This window comes from Chinchilla lanigera, unplaced genomic scaffold (assembly GCF_000276665.1).
Source record: "Chinchilla lanigera isolate Chin_1 unplaced genomic scaffold, ChiLan1.0 scaffold00048, whole genome shotgun sequence".
Classification (NCBI taxonomy): Eukaryota; Metazoa; Chordata; class Mammalia; order Rodentia; family Chinchillidae; genus Chinchilla; species Chinchilla lanigera.
Genome location: NW_004955449.1, coordinates 4,449,467 through 4,463,170, shown reverse-complemented (window position 1 = coordinate 4,463,170; position 13,704 = coordinate 4,449,467). Strand labels below are relative to the sequence as shown.

At 44.8% G+C, this 13,704-nt stretch overlaps 1 protein-coding gene across 1 annotated transcript in view; it reads left to right on the top strand.

The window, feature by feature from the left end:
- Myo3b (myosin IIIB) overlaps window positions 1-13,704 on the top strand; it is a 417,836-nt gene that overhangs the window by 83,481 nt on the left and 320,651 nt on the right. The gene's annotated exons all lie outside the window — the stretch shown is intronic.

Here is a 13,704-nt window from a genome sequence, read left to right as displayed (position 1 = left end):
ATGCAAGTATGTTTTCTATCCCGTGTATTCATTAGGGGTTTGTCTTAGAGGTTTTGTTTATTTTCGTGGGGATGGGCCGTTGTCTGACCACCTTGAGGCTCTAGTTAGGGAAAATGAAGCTTTCTGGGTCCATCAGTCCAGTGAGGGTGCTGATTGATAGATTATTTATACTTTCCAAATTTCTCTTTCAAAGAAAGGCTCTGGGCAGGCTGGGAACCATTTAACTGCTCTAACAATACAAGTATTGACCTTTCCTTATCTGCACAATCACACAGCTATCACAGCCTTTAAAAATTTCTCCTGATTGCAATTTGCATTTCTGATTAGGTCTATTTATATGCAGATGAGGCGCTGTGGCGTTCATCATCATAATGTTATCGTTTTATACCTAATCCAGATGTGAACAACCCCCAGCCACTGTTCCAAAAATGATTGCCACCCAAGGCTGGGTTAGTCTTTTTGCCCCTTTCAAAATACAAAAACAGGTCTTGGCGATTTGAGGAGCAGATGAAGCTCCTGGCTTTTAAAATTAATAGTTTGGTGAGCATTCAAAAGCATATAAGCACACAGAAGACAAAAGCAGCATTGTGTACAGTAACATGCAATGTGTAAGGAAATGAGAAATGGAATCTGGAATGACCGAGTGTGTGTGGTTTGATTTCCAGGCAACACAGCAGTCCACAGTTCAGGGTTAAAATGTGGTTTCTGATTAGCAAGATATATTAAAGTATATGTATATATAATTTTAATAGGAGACCAGCTGTGTGGGTATATTTATGTTTTGTTCTTAGTATGCATTTCTGTACAGACCAATTATTTTAAAATTTCATAAGGTGATAAATATGTGGCAGGTAAGAAGGAATGTGCACAAGTGTGTGTTTATTTTTTTTAAGCACGCATTTAAATAGACCCTTCAGTTCCAGTGACTCCTCCCAGCTTGCTTGTGTGCCCAGCCGAGCCTCTGATCTCTATCTCTGTTCTCTCCTTTGGCTCACCTCTTCTGTCTTGGGAGAAACCTTCAGATCCGGACACAAATAACTAAGCCCCTGCTGCCTGCTTCAGGGCGAGTGAGACCCAGGGACTGGGCAATTGCAGTACAAGGATCTTTAAACCCACTTAGGCTGAGGCTGTTTCCCTCCTGTGAACCTCTTGTCCTGTTACTTCTCTGTCCCTGTGCAAATGATGATTAGATGGAAAGTGGGGCTGTCAGCAGTAATGGGTCCGCAGATTCTCAGGATTGTGTGTGCTTAACATTTGCTACTGTCACAACCCTATTGGGCTGGCCTGATGTTCAGGGACAGGAAGGAGAACGTTTTTGTTTTTGTTTTTTCACGTATCTGCATGTCCTATATAACTTTTTTTTTCTTCCTTAAAACTAGAGGTAGATGTGTTGGGTTTCTGTTCTCTTAGTTATTTGCTTAAAAATTATCCTGTCAATTTGAATAGCAGTTTGGGTTGTCCAAGTGCATGTGTACACAAACACGTGTGATTAGGTGTGCATGTGTGAGTGAGTGTGTATACTATTTTAATTTTGAGAGCTGAAAACTTAATGCTTTTCTCAGACCAGCTCTTGATGGAGAATGGATAAACTAAGCATTTGCACATTTTAAAAAGCCACTCACTTACTTCTGTGTTTCCTGGGGATCTCTCTCTCTCTCTGTTCTTATCCCTCTCCCTTTCTCTTTTCCTACTAGAGAAAAGCAAATGACAGTGACAAAAATCTTCTGAGTCGCTTGGCTTCAGAATTATGTCTTTCTATTTGAATGTATTTTTAGTATTTTAGAATTCTTTTCGATTAAACAGTGAAGTCCCTTTCAGGACACTCAAGGAGCCAGAATACTGTGGCTTCCTCCTCTGAATTTTCTCACTGGCTGCTTCCCTGGAACCCTTTGCTTAGTGGAAATACACTGACCACCAAGTATGGGAAGAAAAGAAAATCTTGACAGAGTCAGGGAAGAAGTGGCTTTCACAAGTTATCGAGGACTTGAGAGTTAATGAAGTGCTGGCCACCTGTGAGGCAAGGGCTTCAGATGTCAACAAAAGTGGCAATAACACAGGTTCCCTGGACACTGCAAGAAGATAAGAGCAGGAGCTGCCTGGCTGTGGCTGCTCTGCCTGCAGGCTCCTCACTCTCCGCTCTCTGTCCCTGCCCGCCTTCTCCTATCTCTTGACCTTCACATTGGAAGATGACATGCAGAGCACTCGTGACCTGTCTTTGAAATACTGTGGGACTTGAAATCTTCCCTGTACTGCAAACACACAGAAATTATCTGCTGATTGGCAGAGCGTTTGCTATTTGCTGAATCTGACAGCATGTGTCATCTTGTCTAACGCCTCTGCTCCAAGAAAGTCACCTTTTGTGGCTGCGGCGGCACTGTCTGCTGCTATTTTTCTCCAATATTTAGAAGAGAGGAAGAGAGTGAAAACCATTTCTCTAAATATCAGTACATTCAACCCTTTCATGACCCTTTCCTAAGGACTCTGCCAATGACAAATTTCAGAGGCTAAGCAGGATCTTGCAAATAACCCGTGCAAATTTTTTCCCTTAAAAGAAGATCTGTTTCATAGATATAACTGCAAGAACCAGTAGAGTTAAGAGAAACATACAATTATGTTGGTCTCTTGACAACTAGGTATCTTTCTTTCACTTAGAATCTTTGACCAATTCTCCTTCAGCCTCCACAGAGGGGCTCAGGAAGGGATGGGACCCTTGGGAGTGTTTACAGGACTAGTGCTGAGAACCACAGAGCCTGCTTTTTCATCCAGGGCAAGTACCAGCTGACTTTGCCCAGAAAGCAAAGCCGAATGCTTCCTCTTTGTTTCTTGTGGAAAAATGCAGACTATTTTCAAAATCCCCAGCAGAAACGTTTCTGCCTGAGGCAGCTGAGTCCAACTGGCCTGAATATTCCAGTCCCAAAGCCTGTGATTACCCCTTCCTAAGGAAACTTTCCCTGCAGCATTATTCAATTTAAGAAAAGAAGAACATGTGATAATCCCTCCTTCATATTTCAGCTTGTTTCCTTTACTAAATCTAGGTTGTTCCAGAGTTGTCTGTCCTTAACCGTGTGAGCTTCCTAGGGCTGCTACAACAGATGATGATACAAACTGTGTGGCTTACCTCAACAGACATTTATTCTCTTGCAGTTCTTTTTTTTTTTTTTTTTTTTTTTGTCTTTTTGAGGCAGGGTCTTACTATGCAATTCAGGCTGACCTTGAGCTCACTTTGTAGCCCAGGCTGATCTTGAACTTGCAAAGATCCTCCTGTCTCAGCCTCCCAAGTGCTGGGATTACAGGCATGTATCACCACGCCCTGCCTTTCTCTTGCAGTTCTGAAGGCCGGAATCCAAAGTGCATGGCTCTGCAGGGCTATTCTCCCCTTTAAGCCTCTGGGGGAGCATCCTTCCTTGACCTGGACAGTTTCTGGTGGTCCTTGGTGTTCCTGGGCTGGTGGCAGCATGACTTCAGTCTCTGGATCCATCATTATGGCCCTCTTGCCTGTGTCTCTGGGCCTTTTGTCCTGTCTCTTTTAAGAACATTGGATTTAGGGGCCATGCTAATCCAGGATGAATTCACCTCCAGGGTCTTGCCTTGAATAATTGTACCAGCAAAGACCCTTATTCCTCCTGAAGTCACATTCTCAGGTTCTGGATAGAGGTGTCTTTCAGGAGCCGCAACTCAAGTCACTCCACCAAACTGATTTTCATGTCTATCAGATTCCCCAAGAAACTAATTGGAGGGCAAAATACAAGACAACTAGCTCAACAGTAAAGGGGAAAATAATAATAGCTAAGATCTTTCAGGTGTTAGCTATGTGGCAGGCACGGTGCCCTGTGTTTCACTAATGTGTGCATTTGGTCCCCGTAGTGACTGCAGGAACTACGTAGGTGACATCATCAGCCCTCTTTCCAGATGAGAGACCCAGAAGCCTGCTGAGACTCAGCAGCCCGCGCCCGGGGCTGCCCTTGCAGAGGAAGAACGATTTGAATCTGAGACATTTGACCCCAGAGCCCACAAGTTTTGCTACTACATTGTAAAGTGAATGGCCTTTCTTAAATTGTATTTAATAGTTGGTGAATTATGTGCTGAGCACCAAAGGGATGGACTATACAAAAATGAGTAGGACATAGTCTGACCTTTTAGAAGCTCTCACTCCAGTATACTTCCTGGCTCCTAATTTTAAACTGACATTGTCAACTTGAAAATTAGAGTTTTTATTAGCATCGGTGTTCTGTCAGTTAAGGAAATAATGAATAGAAATCAAATGTCACTATCGGTGACCGTGGGATGTCCTTCATTCATTGATTCACGACCCCAAACATAGAACTTCTTCCCTTCACCAAGCTGCCCTTCAAGCAGCTGTCTTTTATTCTCTGTTTTGGAACATTTAGGATGAGTGTTTGCTCTGAAGATTTGCAGTGTGCTGTGTAAAAGCTGTGGGGTACTCTGGGACAGCATTTGGGTGCCCACACTGCTCTCTTTGTGAACCTGTGTCTGCCAGGCCAGGCCTATTTCTGATCTAGCCAGCACCAACTTCCCCACTGTCTTCTTTTTCAGCAGAGAAGCTTTCTCTGTGTTCTGGGGCATCAGGGTCTGTTTCTGGCATCCTGAGCTGAAATGAATTTTCTTATGAAAATAGTATTGCACAGGATGACTTAGGAGGAAGTGGTATAATAGCTGACAATCTCTACTTTGGGTACATTATTAGATATTTTTATGGCTAAATAAAGCTTTACAGCCTAGTTTGAAGACTTAGACTCTACTATAGCATTTGCTTATGGAAAAAAATGTTTCCAACCTCTAAGCTATCAACTTACAGTTGCTTTGGAGCACAGTCCCTGGGAATTTGGGAACATCCACATCCTTTCCCCTAGGGCGATTTTGTTTGTTCATCCAAACTCAGGTTTGGGTTGGCTGTGAGAGTTACAAAGATGAATAAGACAGGGCTGGGGATTTAGCTCAGCGGCACTGTGCCTGCCTGGCAAGCGCGAGGTCGTGAGTTCGATTCCTGGTACCAGAAAAAAAAAACCAATAAAGAAACCCTGGTTCCCACTTTCCTAATTCATAAACCAAGGCCCTTCTATGTGGGATGGAGCGATCCCTGCCTGCTCTGCAGCTGCGCAAGGATGCAGAGGCAGCGGGGAGCCAGGAGCCACCAGTAATTGTCTTACTATTACAGAATTGTCACAAGACATTTTCCCTTAAGGCTGTGAAATACAAGGAAAAGAAATTAAAACTAAACTATTGTTGGTGAAGTGTAATGAGTGAGGGGTGGTGGGTGCTTAATGGCACAGTAAGGCTGGATTTGCCTTTGGGAGTTTTGGTTTCTCTTCACCAACCTAGGTCACTTAGCTGCTGGCCTTTTAAGCAATGAACCTTCACAATCCCAGCTTTACTCCTAAAGCAAGAAGTGCTAGGAGAATTAGCATCATTTAGCATTTATCGAAGTGCCTAATAGCAAAAAAAAAAAAAAAGTTTTAGAATACTCCAATAGAAAAACAATTATCTTTTATGAGTCTTTTTCTTTTTGGGAAGATTTCAAATCCCACTGCTGTAGACTGTGGTCCGCATCCCTCGGGACGCCCTGAATGTGTGCCCTCGTTTCCCCTGGGAATACCCTCTGTGTGCAGGACTTGGCACTCCCTTTCCCTGGGAACCCAGGCGCTGGAGGCCCCTGACAGGAATGGCTCAGAAGGCTTCCTCTCTGGAACATGTTTCCAAATTCCTTTTTAATTTGAGTTGAGCAGTTGGGGCCGTTAGTTCCTGTGGAGGTACAGCTTGCGGCTCCCGAGTCCTGGCAGGGAGGGGAAGTTCAGTTTTGCAAGGTTTCATTAGGGGTATCAGATGGCCAAGCAGGAGTATGCTTCAGGGAGTGCTGGTCCCCATCCACGTGCAGAGTCAGAAATCAGCCCACCCTGCAGGAAGGGAAAGGCCGGAGTTTAGAGGTGTTGACTTTCAGCGCTATCTGTGCTTTCTCCCTCATTGCTCTGCTTTCATTGTGTTGGCACCATTCGCTTTGGTTAATTCCAGCTTAGCTCCTAAATGGTGGAGAGATAGGCAAAGAGGACAGGCAAGGAAACTGCTCTAAATAGTACTGAAGCACTGAGGCACCCCGGCTTCCCCTCCACTCCAGATAAAAACTAAGACTAGGGCTGACTTTGTGACAGGGCAGAGGCACGACAGGGATGAAGAGGATGAGGCAGAAACCCGGGGGAAGGCTCTCCATAGCTGGAGTTGCCCATCCTGGAGAATCCTAGATCAGGTGATGCCAAAACAGTTAGAAGGAAAATAGTGCAGTGGTCAAATATGAATGTTTGAATCAGTTATCTCCAGGTGTGTAACAAACTGCCCCCAAACTTAGTTGCTTAAAACAACAATCATTTATTATTTCTCAGGAATCTGTGGGTTCTCTGGGTGGTTTTGCAGTTCTTGGCTGGGCTTACACATACACCTTTGGTTTTCTGGGGCTGGCTGGTCTAGGATGACCATGGATGGATGGTTTGGTGATACTCCATGTGGTTTGTTGTCCTCTACCTGGATAGCCAACATTGCTCCCACACCAGTGACAGAGTTCTGAGCGTAGACACAGGAAGGGGTAAAGAACTGGATCTGTTTCATAATCAGTTTACAACTCTGTTCTATGGTCAATCTACATGGGCTCAACCAGCAGCTCCACCATCTTTTAGCTAGGTGAACGTGACTTCCTATTTTTGTGTCCCTTCCTATGAAATAGGGTATGTATAGTGTCAACCTCATAGAGTTGGAGTGAAGAGTTACAAGTGTCAAGTGCTTGAAAGAGTACATTAGAAGCATTCAACTTTTGCTGAGTGCTACCAAAGAAAAGACCTCAAGGGGGTGTTTATATTGTGAGGAATTTTCTTCCACTTGTACTTTCCACTAAAAACTTTCATGCAAAAGGATCTACCCATGAAATCAATCATTTGAAGTTTAGCCTATTGATTGATGATATGGGGAATTGAGAGAGAATGAAGGTTGATTTCCCAATAAATTCTTACTACTTACCCTGCATCTGTCTGAAAGAACTCTGCTATTAATATTCATTGTCACAACTCCTTTGTTAGTAGATGCACTCCTAAGAGATGTGGACACCGCCCGTCTCGTACACACACTTGAATGTTATTGTCAGGAACTGTCCATTGGGAAGGAGGGCTGGCCTTAGTCCCAACTCTTCCTATGTCTACAATAAATGGGAATGCCATCATCCTCTAAAAGGGCTTTCTTGTCAGTTTCATCTTTTGTGGTAGCTTTGTGCCTGGTCAATGAGTTGTGTGACGTGGTCTTGGCTGCCTCAATTTAAACAGTCCTTTCTGCCACTTGATAGGTTCACCCTTCCCCAACGTTCTAGAAAATTCTTTTCCCCAGGTAAAGGGACAATAGCAGGATTTGTACACAGGATCACTGACTCAGATGAGTCACTGTGCTCTCATTTTTTCAATCAGTGTGAATTATTTTTTCTAGTGCACCCTAGGAAGGCTAAAAACATTGGCAACAGGGAGATGGAAACCCAAACCAGGTGAGAGGATGGTAAGGAGAGCACGGAGTTGTTCCAGACGAGCTCAGGTTTCTTGGCTGGAAGGAGTGATACCCCAGGTCCCGAGGGAGCACACAGGCGTGGCGCTGACCCACTGTGGGTGACTGCAGAAGAATTCTGGGGACAGGGCCAGTGGTACAGGAGTGGAGACAGGAGAGTGTGTTTTAGTTCTTCAACAAGGGGAGGAATACAGTTTGCAGATTGCCATCTGGTAAGCCTGACCTTTATCTTGGGCTGCTTACTGAAATCTCTCTTCCTTTCTTCCTCTCACTCTGGCTCTCTCTCTTTTTTCTTGAATAGTTTGTGAATTTTTAGAAGAAAAAACTGATTTCTAGGAATTAGCATGGGATCACTATACACAAGCCATGTCAGACTAATTTCCTTATTTGGTGTGATTCCAAGACTGGTATGAATGAGGCTGTTTCTTTGAATTTTGGACCTTAGGTAAACTCTACTGTGATACCTCAGTGGCCAAGATGGAAAAACAGACTGGAGAACGGTGGGAGTGGTGGATTCACCTCCCAGGAAGGATTACATTGAGGAGCGCTGGGTAGTGGTGCCAGTGTCAACGGACTGGGTGTGGGACACCCCGGAAGCCTGAGGCAAGGCCTTGTTGACCATCCTGGCTGCTGAATATTTTCAAATGTCTGATGAGTTGCAGGACCACCAGTAGCCTGTGTGTCATTCATGGGAGGGGGAGTTGGTATGCTGGATGACTGACTGGGAATCCCAAAACATTGCAATTGGCAAAGATAACAGGGGTCTCTAACAAGCAAATAGAACCCCCAGAAATGCCAGTGAACTATACAGGCTGAGAGTGCCCTGACTTAATAGCCCATAGATGAAAAACTGAATTTTTTTGTGCCTCTAGCTCAGCAGTAACAGTAAGATTAATGCGCAGTAACATTGTATGATTAACACGCAGTTTGAGAGCACAATACCCACCCACCCAAATTGGTCACCCTACCAGATGGAGCAATGGTTTCATTCTGGACACCACACTCAAACTGCCTCAAGGGAATCTTCCCCCAGGAGAACTCTTAACACGTGTCAAACTGGGATTCAGACACATGGATGATAGTTCTGTTTCTGCTATGTCACTATTCAATCATTTCACCTCTCAGACAGGGGAAACTGGCGGGCATCTGTGAGCAAGAATATTTTGCATTCAGATAAATGGGCCTGTGTAAATAGTTTTCGTTAGTATCTTCTCCACATGGGTGCTCAATAGAGAGGCATGACAGAAGCCACCAACTGCAGGCCTACGCCATTCCCACAGTGGTGAGTCTCACCCATGGCTGGGGCCTCATTCCTTGCTATGGGCTCAGATCAGGGAAGCTTTAAAACATGCCAGCACCTGGGTACCACTCTCAGAGATTTCAATTTAATTGTTCTGGGGTCCAGTGTAGCATTTATATAAATACTTGACTTATTTTGCAAATATTTACTTGTACTAACATAGAAGTGTTCTGTATTTCTGAGTTGTGCAGATGGTTCTAAAGTATAAACCGTGCCCTGTGACAACTATCAGGGCATTGCTTGTATGTTGCCCCACCTCGGGGCTGAAAATTGAGAGATGACCCTGCTAAGAATGTGTTGCACGTTTACAGAAAGTAAAAATAGGAGGAAAAAAAGTTTTGGCAGAACAGTGAAGGGTGACTGCTGTGGGTTGAACTGTGATGTGGTTGCCACAAAAAGATAGGTTGGTGTTCTAACCTGTAGTACTTTAAAATGTGATCTTATTTGGAAGTTGGATCAATGCAGATATTAGCTGTTAAGAGGAGGTTATACTGCAGCAGGGCAGATCTTTAATCCAGTGTGACTTACACCCTTACAAGAAAAGGGAAATTTGGACATAGACACATAAGCAAGGAGGAGAACATCATGATCACCATGCTGCCACCAGGCAAGGCACACCTGGACCACCTGGCTGACAGAGTCAAGAAAAGATCTTCCATACAGGCATCAGAAGGATCATGGCCCTTCTGAGAATAAATAATACTGAGAGAACACATTGTTGTTGTTTTCGTAAGTCAGCCACGCTGGTTATATCTTGCAGCAGCCCAGTGAGGTCTAGTTGGGGCCTGTTGCTCCTAGCAGCACCCCGGAGGGCTGCCAATGGCAGGATTAGGGGTGGAGTCACTGAGGAGGGGAGGGAGGTATCACCTAGTAGAGCCCTAGGTCTTTAGATTGGCCAGCCTTCAGCTCCATCTACCCCAAGTGTCATTTCTATAGAAATCAAGACAATCTTATAGAATATGCCTGGCAGGTCTTGATCTTCTTGTAGATTTTTTTTTTTAAAGGGTACAGGAGAATTTCCTTCTTTTTCTTATGCTTCAAACTGCCAAGTATAGATGTTCCCTCCCTATCCAGATTCTTCTGCAGAACTCAGGGTAGAGCAGGAGCTCTGAATTTCTTCTCCAACCTCTGTATTTAGCGCTTCTGGAATGGAGTGCAGAATGAAAGGATGTGCCTCTTAATCTTCAGTCTTTCCAGCTCAGAGCAAAGCACTTATGGCATCAAGAAGCTGTCTTGATCCATTTGGGGCAGGTGCTATAGGGTTGCTGAAGATTTCCCAGAAGATCCAGGGGCCAAAGCCTTGTCGAGCACGATTCAGGGAGCAGCGCCATCTGCTTCCTGTGTCCTGACAGTGCTTGAAACCCACACAGAGGGCAGGTGGGTGTGCTGGCCTCATGGTCACAGGAAATGGGCAATGACTTCTACCAGGCTTTCTCCAGGTTTGGCTCTTTACGTCCAACTCACAAATGGCCAGTTCAGGACGTCTCAGTGCATTTGCTGCTGTAACAAAACACCCTACACTAAGTAGCTCATAAACAACAGTGATTGGTTCTTCATAGTCCTGAAGGCTGGGAAGTACACGATCCAGGCCCTGGCAGATTTGGTGTCATTAAGGGCCTGCTTTCTGGAACAGATGATGCCTTCTCTCTATGTGGTCGCATGTGGGAAGGGACAAAGGTTCTCTCAGGCCACTCTTACATGCCACTATCTTATTCATGGAGGCTCTGCCCTAGTCGCCTACTCTCCCCCGACAGGCTTCACCTCTTAACACTGTCATACTGATGACTAGGTTTCAGCGTGTACGTTTGGGGGACACACCCGCAGTCAGACTGAGGCACAGGGAATGGTGAGGAGCACCTAGTGAGGAGGCACCTCCTGGACCCTTCTGTCTGACCGCTTCCTCTGCGTCTGAATCCCCAGCCCCCTCAGTCTTCGTATGAATCCTGGCCTGCTCCCTGAACACATGGTCCCTCCCCTTTCCATACTTCCTGTCCCTTGAGCTGGAAGCTCCCGAGTTCATTTCTCATCAGTTTAGATGGGCAAGGCCTCCCTGGTTACCCTTACCACGCCGACCTCAAGGAAAGGATTTTCTAAATCCTCTCAGAAGGGCTGGGGGATGGGAAGTCTAGGACTTGAAGGCTGAGAACCCTGGGACCACCAAGTCAGGGGTCAAACTTGATTTGGAAGTTTCTGAAGCCACTCAATGTGTGCATAGTAATCTTGCTTTATATTTCTGTTCTTCCAGTGTCTTCAGGCCCCATCCTACCCTAGGAAGATCGAGCTGCACACTTCCTGTGTTGGTTTCCAATTGTTCCTGTGACAAATGACATAAATGTAGTGCTTACAACCACATAAGTTTATCATCATGCCGAAAGTCAGCACTGAAATGGGACTCTCTAAGCTAAAATTAGGGCGTCATAGGGTTTCATTCCTTTCTGGACCGTCTAGGGGGGAGAATCTGGTTTTTTTTCTTTCCAGCTCCCAGAGGCTGCCTGCATTCTTGGGCTCAGGCCCCCTTCTATCTCGGAAGCCCGCCATGGCTGGTTGAGTCTTTCTCACATTACATTGCTCTGACACTGGTTCTTCTGCTTGCCTCTTCCCAGTGTAAGGACCATTGTGATTAAAATGATCCACCTAGGCAGTCCAGGATAATCTCACTATTTTAAGATCAGCTGATTAGTGACCATAATTCTATCTGAAACTTAATGTTCCCTTGGCAAGAAGTCTAACATATTCATAGGTGCCTGGGATTGGAGTGTGGACAGCCTGAGGGTCCATTATTCTCCTAATGATGCTACCCAAAATATTTTCCAGGAATCGTTAGAAATATTTGAGAGTACAGTCCTCATGTCTCATGTGATCATAGCTTTTTTTTCCCCTGTGGTGCTGAGAATTGAACCCAGGGCCTTACACATGCTAGGCCAGAATCTATCCCTGAGCCACATCTCCAGCCTCCAGAGCCATTTTTATGTGAGTTCAGGGGCTGGGGATTTAGCTCAGTGGTAAAAGCTCCTGCCTGGCAAGCGCAAGGTCCTGAGTTCGGTTCCCGGTACCAGAGAAAAACCAAAAAAAAAAAAAAAAAAATTATGTGAGTTCACACCATTATGTCTTATTATTTTGTTTATATTTGGCTCTTCTTTATCCAAATCTTCTGCCCACTCATTCCCCATCAGAACACGTCTCTGGGGTGTGTGGGGCTGCTGCTGGGGTTATTGCCAGCCCTCCAGTCCTAGGTACCACAGCACTGAGCTCTAGTCAGAGGAAAGGGAGGGAACTCTTCCCTGAGCTCCCAGCCACACCTTACCACTTGGTTCCTAAGCAACTCTGCTTGTGCCCAGAGCTCCCCGTTAGGGTCAGCCTCTGGCTCCGTCTCTTGAGGAGTAGCATCAATCCCTCCACTAAAACGGGCCTTCCTATTTTTACCCATATTCTTTTAATGAGTTAGAGAGGAGGCAAGCCCACAGCTCTCCCTGCACCCTCCTCCCTACTTCCTCTGCCCTAAAACTCACCTTTTGGGCTCAACAGTTACTACACAGATTCTCTTATTTGTTCTAACACCCTCCTGAGGGAGAAGAGGATTAAGGCAGAGTGCTGACTATTCCTGCGGTCTCCAACGTGGAAACATGAAACAATCCCTCAAGGTGAGGAGAAAAAGTATTAGGATTTCTAATCACCCTGGGGCTCTGCAGTAGAGGGACTGAGAACCCCAAGTGTGGGTGGGATTTTTCAGTTGTGGGAAGCACTGTCATCTGAGGGCACCTCATGCAGTGGTTACATAGCAAATCCCATTGCGTTTCAACTAAATAAATCTTCACAAAATGGACAAGTAGCTTTAAAAGATTTCTGCACAGAAACCTCAGACTGACTCTGATTCTACTAATGTGAGCACAAGCGACAGAGAAGATGGCTGAATGACAACACTTGGACAAGCTCTTCCTCAGCCAGTGGAGGATAAGAACAGGGGCAAGCTAATCAGATCTGCCAAGAAATCATTTAAAAAGCCAAATTACCGTGAAGACTGTTGGAAATAAGGATTGACATCCACACTGTGCCTGGTTCACCCTCCTCCTGAGTGTGTTTTGTGCGTGAAGTTATTAGTGTGATGTCATCAAAATTAATCAGCATTTAGAACAGAAGATAAAGTTCTGCAATTTAACTGTAAAACAGACTATTTCACCTTATTCATTTTTGAATTTAGTAACACTTATTCACCATTGATAAGAAAGGAAGTAGTTTGTGCACTCAGAAATATCTTACTGACGTTTAGAAACTGTTGTTCTAAACCAATAGCTTTGGTTCTTAGTTCACCCTAAATAGATCTTTTATGATTGTTTGTCCCTTCACAGTTTATATTTTATTACTGTCTTACACACAATGAATGTCGTCCACGCAATCTCCTTGAATCTCCACCTCAGCTCTGGTAGAGTTTTTTCATGATAGAGCTGAGGACTCAGGACTCAGTTATGAATTGCTCAAAGGTGCATAATAGACCCTGGTAAGTGGCAAAGAGCAAGCTTCAGGGCTATGAACTCCCCAATACTGAGTGCAAAATGCAGCATTTTTAGGAGAAGAGTCCTTATGGCTTGAATTGTGTTCCTCAAAAAACTAGTGTTAAAATCCTTACCCCCAGGACCCTAGAATGCAGTCTTACTGTGAAATAGGGTTTTTACAGAAGCAATGAAGTTATAATGAGGTCATCAGGCTGGGCCCTACTTCAACATGAGTGCTATCCTTATGAAAAGGGGTCAATTTGGACACAGAGCCAGATATATTCAGAAAGAAGACCATGCCTCCACCAGCCAAGGAACACCTGAGTTGCCAGATGCTGGAAAAGGGAAGAATTTAGAAGGTAAGTG